Raw genomic sequence first — 9,850 nt, 5'->3', positions numbered from 1 at the left:
ATATGTGCTGCTACGAAATATTAGTCGTCTCATAAGAGAATGTGTACAGTTAAACCATTTTATTTTACAAACCACTGACGATACTTAATACAAAAAGGTGAAGAATGTTTGGTTGAAAATAAATAAACATTGTGCTGCAAAATGTTGATGATATTCATTCCTATCTTCATGACAAACGTACTGGAAGTAACAGCTGAGGAAGAACGGCTGTAAATATTAACAAAACTCATGTAATTTGTGAAGACAAATACAACATGGAAAAGCATTGGAGTACTGTCAACATGGAAACACCATCTGAATTCGAGTCGCTCCCCTTCCGAATTTGCTAAAGTTATCTCTCGCTTATACAATATATGAGGCAGTTCACATGGGATTCGTACAGATAGTTTCGTACAGATCTCAATCTCAGATTGGCCGAATGTAGATCGCTCTCTTTTATAGGAGGTTCGTGGAATTACTATTTTGCAGGCCCATTAGGACCATCCGACCGCCGTGTCACCCCCAGCTGAGGATGCAGACAGGAGGGGGTGTGGTCAGCACACGGCTCTCCCAGTCGTTATGGTGGTTTTCTCTGACCGGAGCCGCTACTGTTTGGTCGAGTAACTCCTCAATTGGCATCACGAGGCTGAGTGGACCCCGAAAGATGCCAACAGTGCATGGTGGCCCGGATGGTCACCCATCCAAGTACCGGCCACGCCCGACAGCGTTTAACTTCGGTGATCTGACGGGAACTGGTATATGCGCTACGGCAAGGCCGTTGCCGGCTCTAGCATTATGTGAAAACAGGTCTAGCTGAAGACTTTCGTGAGTTTCATTTATGACTATTTTTTCCTTATGTCTTAAGAACTTTCTAAGATCGCTAACGGAGGCACCAGTCACACGGTAAATTACGTAATATCTGTCGAATTGGAACTCATAAAAATGTTCACTTTCATCGGCAAATTTTCTATTTTAAGTGTAGATATATCAGGAGTTGAGAGTAGTAAACTGTATTTATTTGTATCCGCCAGGCTTTAATTCTTTACGCATGGATAATTGGCTTCTTTCTTCTTCCGTCGCCCTATCATCAAAGTTTACACACTTGTAAACACGTTTAATGAGATATGACGAACAAGGTGACATGAAAGGTGATTTATACCGACATGAGGAGGAAGTCCAGGTAAACGTGTATGAAGAGCGGGTACAGACAGTTATAAAGAGAATGATATTTGAAATGGAAGTACACAGTCGATATTATTCCCCATCTTCCCTCAACACGAGATTGTTCTCCATCTCTAACTAACTCGTCGTCAACGGGACGTTAAAGGTCAATCTTCTCTGCACCCTCCTACTAATACGTAAGTATATGCTTGTACTCTTAACAGTGCTTGTACGTATGCTTTCTTTATGTCATCAGAAAATGTAACACTTTGCACAATGACACCCCTTACTTCTTCAACACGAGAGAAAGCTAGCAGGCCTTGAGTGAATGCACTTTTAAGATAAAAAAAACTCATTTTTCGATGCAGATATTTTAAGCTCAATGCATTTTATACATGTTTCCCTGAAGAGTGATTCGGTAATGACCTCGCAACATCTGTCTGTAGCTGCTATGATCCCTTCGTTTGTCGCACAAAGGGCTTAACACGAGGGCATGAGGGCATGCTGAAAAGTAATGCCTCGGAATTTTTTCTTTTTTTGAGGAAACTCTTACGGCCTTTTAGTGAAACAAACATTATTAATATTGTACATCTTTATTTTTCGTGTCTACATATTTGCAGCCCCATGCCGCGAGAGTGCTCCGAAGCGTAGCTTGTAACACAGTAGTGTGTAACGTAACTACGTCAGTGAATGGGAAAGAGCGTGCTGTAATTGAGCTGCAAATTCGAAGAGTTCCTCCGCACACGGAGCACCCCCTCCTTCAGCCTGACAAAGCCAGGCCACACACAAACACTGCGACATTTGCAACAATCGTACGCTTTGCGTTCATTGTCATCAGTCATCCTCCATACAGTCCTGACGTGGTGCATACCACTATTATGTGTTTCCAAAATTTAAAAAATACCTTCGAGGTCTTCATTTCGATAGTGATGAAGTGGCCCACGCAGCGGTGAAGTTGCGACTCCGTCAACGGCGGTATCAACAAACTGGTGTCTCGTTGGGAGAATGTGTTCGTCGCCAGGGTGATTATGTTGAGAAATAAATATGTACACATGAAAAATAAAGACGTAGAATGTTAATAAGGCGTGTTTTATTTTAAAGCCTTTAAGAGTTTTCGTATAAAATATTCGGAGGCATTACTTTGCAGAACGCTCGCGTGTATCAGTATCGGCCGGCCGGGGTGGCCGAGCGGTTCTAGGCGCTTCAGTGCGGCACCGCGCGATTGCTATGGTCGCAGGTTCGAATCCTGCTTCGGGCATGGATGTGTGTGATGTCCTTAGGTTAGTTAGGTTTAAGTTGTTCTAAGTTCTAGGGCACTGATGACCTCAGATGTTAAGTTCCGTAGTGCTCAGAGCCATTTGAACCATTTGTATCAGTATCAGAGGGTAACAAAGTCTATGAAGAGGCTGAGTGTTTCAAAAATTTGTACTTCAGATGTATCAGTTTCAGAGATGTCGTTAATGCACTTAGGCACTTCGTCTTTTTTGTGACACCCTGATAGTCCAAAAAAATTAAGAAGTGTTCTAGAAGTATATTTTTACCCTTCGAAATGTAATCAGTGAGAATAATACCCTATAGATCCTAGAGAACAGTAGCCACAACGTTTTGGGAAAGTGGCATCGACTTCGTCAATTTTGATAGTGGCCACCGGCTTCTGCTCGCAGCTCTGACTGGTGATTTGCTTGTGTCCTGAAATGGCTACCCGATTTTTCGTTCAATTTACCGGTTAAACATTCGTGTCCACGTTTTTGCCATCTCACTTGAAGCTTAACGTCCTTTCGTATACCCATAACGTGTGCTGCTACACACACTTCTAAACGAGGATGGTGCAAAACTGCATTAGGCACCTTCCCGCTTATTCATAGGGCGTTTGGTGTTTCGAGACTCCTTCCATATGGTTAATTTTCAATAACGTTAACTGTCACGTCAGAATTCAGTCACACGTTCCTTAACTTATTAAAAGTAAAACAGATTTCTTACATGGGTTCACCACGCAAAAGAAAAGCAACGGCGGCCGGAGTGGCCGAGCTGTTGTAGGCGCTACAGTCTGGAACCGTGCGATCGCTACGGTCGCAAGTTCGGATCCTGCGTCGGGCATGGATGTGTGTGATGTCCTTAGATTAGTTAGGTTTAAGTAGTTCTAAGTTCTAGGGGACTGATGACCTCAGATGGTAAGTCCCGTAGTGCTCAGAGCCATTTGAACCATTTTTTGAAAGCAACGCCGAGTGGCCACTGACGGAACAACTGGGTCCGACCTACCGCCGCGTCAACCTCGTCCACTGGCGTACTCGAGATGCGATGTGGAGTAGAGTGGGGCCAGCACGCCGATCTCACGGCCGTTGTAGTATTAAACTGAGACCTCGTGCCGCTACGTCGCGTTGAAGCAGCTACTGCGTTGGCACCACTGGGAAAAATACCTGACAGTGACGGAGATCGAATCCGGTCCCCCGCATGGCAGGCAGTCGCATTGGCCACTAAGCTATGCAGGCGGACAAACCTTACATTAATTACTGTTGGTATTGAAATAAGGAAAAACGTTATCGACAAAGTACTCCAGTTTTTCGAATTCTATGGAACATAAGCAACATTTGCTATTCTAAGGAGACATATAACGCAAGATTTGATTGAGACTCTGGTCGTATGTGCAGTATGTTAGCGGCAAGAAACAATCAATGCCTTCTCTGCGCGATAGCAATAGAGATACTATCGAAGACAGTGCTGACAAAGCAGAGTTACTAAACACAGCCTTCCGAAATGCCTTCACAAAAGAAGACGAAATAAATATTCCAGAGTTCGAATCGAGAACAGCTACCAGCATGAGTAACGTAGAAGTAAATATTCTTTGAGTAGTGAAGCAACTTAAATCACTTGATAAAAGCAAGTCTTCTGGTCCAGACTGTATACCAATTAGGCTCCTTTTGGAGTATGCTGATGCATTAGCTCCATACTTAACAATCATATACAACCGTTCTCTGGATGAAAGATCCGTACCCAAAGACTGGAAAGTTGCACAGGTCACACCAATATTCAAGAAAGGTAATAGGAGTAATCCACTAAATTACAGGGCCATATCATTAACGTCGATATGCAGCAGGATTTTAGAACATATATTGTGTTCAACATTATGATTTACATAAAAGAAAACGGTGTATTGACACACAGTCAACATGAGTTTAGAAAACATCGTTCCTGTGAAACACAACTAGCTCTTTATTCACATGAAGTGTTGAGTGCTATTGACACGGGACTACAGATCGATTCCGTATTTCTAAATTTCCGGAAGGCTTTCGACACTGTACCACACAAGCTGCTTATGGAATATCGTCTCAGTTATGTGACTGGAATTGTGATTTCCTATCAGAGAGGTCACAGTTCGTAGTACTCGACGGAAAGTCATTGAGTAAAACGGAAGTGATTTCTGGCGTTCCACAAAGTAATGTTATTGGCCCTTTGCTGTTCCTTATCTATATAAACGATTTGGGAGACGATCTGAGCAGCTGTCTTAGGTTGTTTGCAGATGACGCTGTCGTTTATCGACTAATAAAGTCATCAGAAGACCAAAACAAACTGCAGAACGATTTAGAAGAAATATCGGAATGGTGCGGAAAGTGGCAATTGATCCTAAAAAACGAAAAGTGTGGGGTCATCCACATGACTGCTAAAAGGAACTCGTTAAACTTCGGTTACACGATAAATCAGTCTAAGCGAAAAGCCGTAAATTCAACGAAATACGGTACCTAGGTATTAAAATTACGAACAACTTAAATTGGAAGGAACACATAGAAAATGTTGTGGGGAAGGCTAACCCAAGACTGCATTTTATTGGCAGGACACTTAGAAAATGTAACAGACCTACTAACGAGACTACCTACACTACGCTTTGTAACCTCCCCCTCACTTATCGACCTTAATGACAGTGAAAAATTAAACCGTGTGTACCTAATGGAAATTTGGGAAAGCAATTGTCACCGAAGTTAATCTGTCGGTAAAGAGGGAGGAAAGGGTTACATCTAAATGAAAAGGAAAATGCAAATGAAACTGGAGGAAATTAATTTTGAAAAGGGGTACAGTTAATAAAGAAAGTAAATGTGCGGCCGTTACGTTAACAATTAACTAGCGGTAATTAGATATTTGAGATTTGGGGAAAATTACGGTCGCCAGTCCTATGGACAATTACTATAATAACTGAAAAAGAAAGGTTATTGCACATATAATTGGCACTAAAAACGTGGCAACTGAAGGTTGACACGTGTATTGTGAAAACTGAAAGTTTGTCAGAAGTAATAAATTTCGCTACACTCTGACTTAATTTAGCAAAAGAATTAATAAATCCGGAAAATCGAAAGTTAATTTAGTGACTGAAGTTAATAGTGAGCTTTCTTTCTGAAGGACATCGAAATTCAGTAAAATACGGTTAGTCTTGGACTACCTCAACAATCATTTCAAAAGCAACTTGACTCTACGCAATTTAGAAATAAGAGATTTAACTTTGAACTTGAATTAAATGATTCTGAACAATTAACAATAGTAAAATTTTGTACGTACCAAGCTGAGCTGCAGTCACAGATAAGCTAAAATACGGTAACAAAACTCGCACTCTTATTTTGTGCTTGTGTAATCTAAATATTGTAGCCAGCTATAAATACTTTAACTGAACTTTGAAATTAAAGCAGTGAAATTGAATTATATTATTTTAATGCTGGCGTTTGAATTTCAACGACACTCGGGTTCATTTCGGAAAAGGAAGGGACCCTGCTTGGCAATGCAATTGGGACAATGAGCAACAAAGGTTCATGCTACGTTGCTGTAATTTTGTGATTTGAACAGTTTGAAAAGCTGAGGTCTGCCATACAGTTCTGAAACTTTACGTGCTTTTAGTCTTCCTTGTTGGTTGATTGAAGGTTTGAAGTCGCCGATCGAGGAGGTGGCGACAGTCACTCATTGTCGGCCGTCGCTGTTGCAGAAGCTGGATGCTGGCGCGCCTTCTTCTCGACACGGTCACCAGGCGAAACGGGCTCTTTATGTGTGCCAGCTAATGCTTCCCGTCCGCGACACCGTGCTAGAAACTACCATAGCCAGTCTATCGCAATTACATGCTGCCAAACCCCGAAAGCCCGGCAACTTGCGGGAGCGTCACACAACACACCTGCTCAATCGCACTACTCCAACCAGACCCTCTCTCGCTGCCCGCGCTCCACGCGGCAGAGTTAACACTATACCAAAGATCCTAAACACTTTCGTTCTCCACACGACCTATCGATGTATTCGTTCGATAGCATAGTTTTCCCTAGGCAAGACCCAGCGTAAAATACAAATAATATTTACAAAACAAACCAATTATACATCGACATAAATGCATATATATATATATATATATATATATATATATATATATATATTATTAAAACAATTACAATATATAAAGACACAGAAATGTTATATCTTCAGGTAACAAAATAAGGAAAAAATTATGGTACAATAGATGGAAATAGGAGGATATGCATTTCCGGCGTTACAGCTTGTTCGTCGTCTTTTAGAATATTGCTGTACGGTGTATGATTCTTACCAAATAGGACTGCCGGAGTACATCGAAGAAGTTCAAAGAAAGGCAACACGTTTTATATTATCGCGAAATATGGGGAGTGTGTCACAGAAATCATACAGGATTTGGGCTGGAAATCATTAAAAGAAATGCGTTTTTCGTTGTGACGGAATCTTCTCACGAAACTCCAATCAGAAAAATTTCTCCTCCGAATGCAAAAATATTTAGTTGACACCGACCTACATAGGGAGGGACGATCACCAAGATAAAATAAGGGAAATCAGAGCTCATACGGAAAGGTATAGGTGTTCATTCTTCCCGCTCGCTAAACGAGATTGGAATAATAGAGAATTGTGAAGGTGGTTCGATGAACCCTCTGCGAGGCACTTAAATGTGATTTTCAGAGTATCCATGTAGATGTAGATGTAGAGATGTTTGTACAACATGCACGATCATAAAAATAGCTTGGTTGTTAACGCCATCTCCGTGGCAGGCCGAGAATGTTTCATTTTGACCTAAGTCAATATCACTTCTGGTGTGCCTTTAAGGCGATGCATGGTAACTGTGTAAGTGATGCACGATGATTTTTCAAGGTCTTGCAAACAACTCAGTAAGAATACACGGTAACTAGGATTTATGCGAAAGCTTCCCGCGTTGTACTGTGCGCAGAATGCCGGCAGCTGCGGAGCCTGAACCCAGGCGCCTGCCTCCGTATTCTCAGCAAGGGACGCGTGGCGCGCCGAGGTGAATCTGGGAGCAGCCGCCAGCTGCGCCTTTCTTTATTCTATTACGGAGGGCGCGGCCCTGCTGTTGTTTTAGTGATACGGCACGGCCTCCAGCGGGCTCGGCGGCAAGTGATTTCCCTAAAGCTTCCGGCGCCACGCAGCAGGGCACGTGTTCCACACACTGGAAATGCGGATTCAGCTGATACGCGGTGTAGAGTGAACCCACTTTTCCGTATCTAACCGGAGAAGCAAAATTTGCTAACAAAAGTTGGATGGATGCCAAATTGCCTGTTCCAAGACCTTAAATAAGTTATCGGAAATCACGCTCTTACACAATCAGCTCAACCGTGTTGACGAAACAGACAAATTGTGTATTCCTTGTGATAATGGACTCGCTCTGGTAAGGTTGCAGTGCCTAAATCACCATCCAACAATCATTATTTAAATTTTATGTAGTTTCCATAACACTTCTAGAAAATAACGCTACCCTTATCTAACAAGTCTAACTTCCATTCTCTTAATAGTGGTGTAGCACTAAGTGTACTGAAGAGAAAAATGTGAACCAAGTACTGCCCGACCTATTGGACTGTGATGGAGAAAAATGTTGGAGCTTAATGAAACGTCACCGTGAAGGACATCACGGATGTAATGAGTGTCTCGGATCTACCAAAAGTACGGAATGAAATCACTCACTGAATCATTTGCCTCAACTGATTCAGGGGTAGAATGAAAAATTAAATCCAGTTGGCAAGACGGGCAATTGAATTCAAAACCGAGACAAGGAAGGCAGTCAAAGACGACGTGAAAAATATATGCGATTATGATGCGGATGCGGACAACCACGTTACAAACGGCGAGTAACATCGCGCAATGACAGAGACATCCGGTACTTCATCTGGGATGAGGGGAAATGATATTGTCGTCGGCTCATCCAGATTTAGCCCGTCCAGTAGTTTTCCAAAATCACATACTCATGTGGAAAATGGTGGAATGTTTCCACTGAAATGGATTTCGTCGGTTTCCCCCTCTTCCCTTGACTAGTCACAGATTTTGTTCTGCATTTAAGGACCACGTCGTTGACGATGTTCAGTCCTAGTCTTTTTCTCCTTCTTGATTTTACACGTGTAATTATTACAAAACAATCTGACGATGAAACTTCTAGCAAGATTAAAAAAGTGTGCCAGATAGTTTCAAAACAGTACCATCTCCACTAGAATGTGAGAGGTCCATTTTTGGAACGCGTAGGTAGCTAATTAGCACGAAAAACTGGCAACAAAATGATTATTGTGATCCAAGTCTTCATAAATTCATTAAACAGGGTTAGTCACTAACTGTTTCCACCTAGAATAACTCCAAATGTTTGATAGTGGCTGAAACGTTTGTGCAACAAATGTTGCATGGGACAACGGTGGCCATAATATGACGTTGGGATTTGTTGCTAGGTGGGTTCGCGTCAGAGATATAAAGGTCAACTTCGTTCGTTTTTTTAACTGGGATGCTATAGTTTGGTACTTATTTTCTGATAGCGACTATCGAAACGAATACGATGATGTGTAACACTAAGGTCTTTGAAGGTCAATGAACGTCAAAAAGATGCCATGGACGGCCATTTACAGAAGGCTCTGAGCACTATGGGACTCAACTTCTGAGGTCATTAGTCCCCTAGAACTTAGAACTAGTTAAACCTAACTAACCTAAGGACATCACACACATCCATGCCCGAGGCAGGATTCGAACCTGCGACCGTAGCGGTCTCGCGGCTCCAGACTGCAGCGCCAGAACCGCGCGGCCACTTCGGCCAGCTATTTACAGAAGGTGTTCGAAGTGATGACCATTGGTATCAATGCAGTGCCGCAATCTTCTTATCATGGATTGAGTGGTATTCCTTATCACTTCGGCACTTATCGAAGCACATGCTCTGACAATTCTCTCTCGTTGTTGTTGTTGATGTGGTCTTCAGTCCAGAGACTGGTTTGATGCAGCTCTCCATGCTACTCTATCCTGTTGAAGCTTCTTCGTCTCCCAGTACTTACTGCAACCTACATCCTTCTGATATATATAGTACTTATAGTAAATATTCGCCGAATACGGCGTATCCATCTAACGCGCAATTGACATGAAATACCATTCGACGGTTTCGCAATACAACACTAATAGGAACGTTAAGACTAGTATCGTCGAATCATGCGAATGTGAATGATGTATTCCATCGGAAAACAAGTCAATATGCTTCTCATTTAAGGAGAATGCCATCGAAATTCAGTGAGAGCTAGAGACTTATACGCTGAAAGATATCGTCAACGTACTCACCCTACACGTCGTACATTTAAATATGTGTATGATAAGTTGTGAACAACTGGATCTTTAACGCATCGGAGACAACGAGGAAACAGATATTGGTACTCTTGCCACTGTGGTTCGAGATCGTTGTGTTAGTGTGCGT

At 42.2% G+C, this 9,850-nt stretch overlaps 1 pseudogene; it reads right to left on the bottom strand.

The window, feature by feature from the left end:
- Positions 1-644: 644 nt before the first annotated feature.
- LOC126261480 (5S ribosomal RNA) lies at positions 645-762 on the bottom strand (annotated as a pseudogene).
- Between the last annotated feature and the right edge of the window lie 9,088 nt (positions 763-9,850).

This window comes from Schistocerca nitens, chromosome 5, assembly GCF_023898315.1.
Source record: "Schistocerca nitens isolate TAMUIC-IGC-003100 chromosome 5, iqSchNite1.1, whole genome shotgun sequence".
NCBI classification, from domain to species: Eukaryota; Metazoa; Arthropoda; class Insecta; order Orthoptera; family Acrididae; genus Schistocerca; species Schistocerca nitens.
This window is presented reverse-complemented; position numbering and strand designations above follow the sequence as displayed.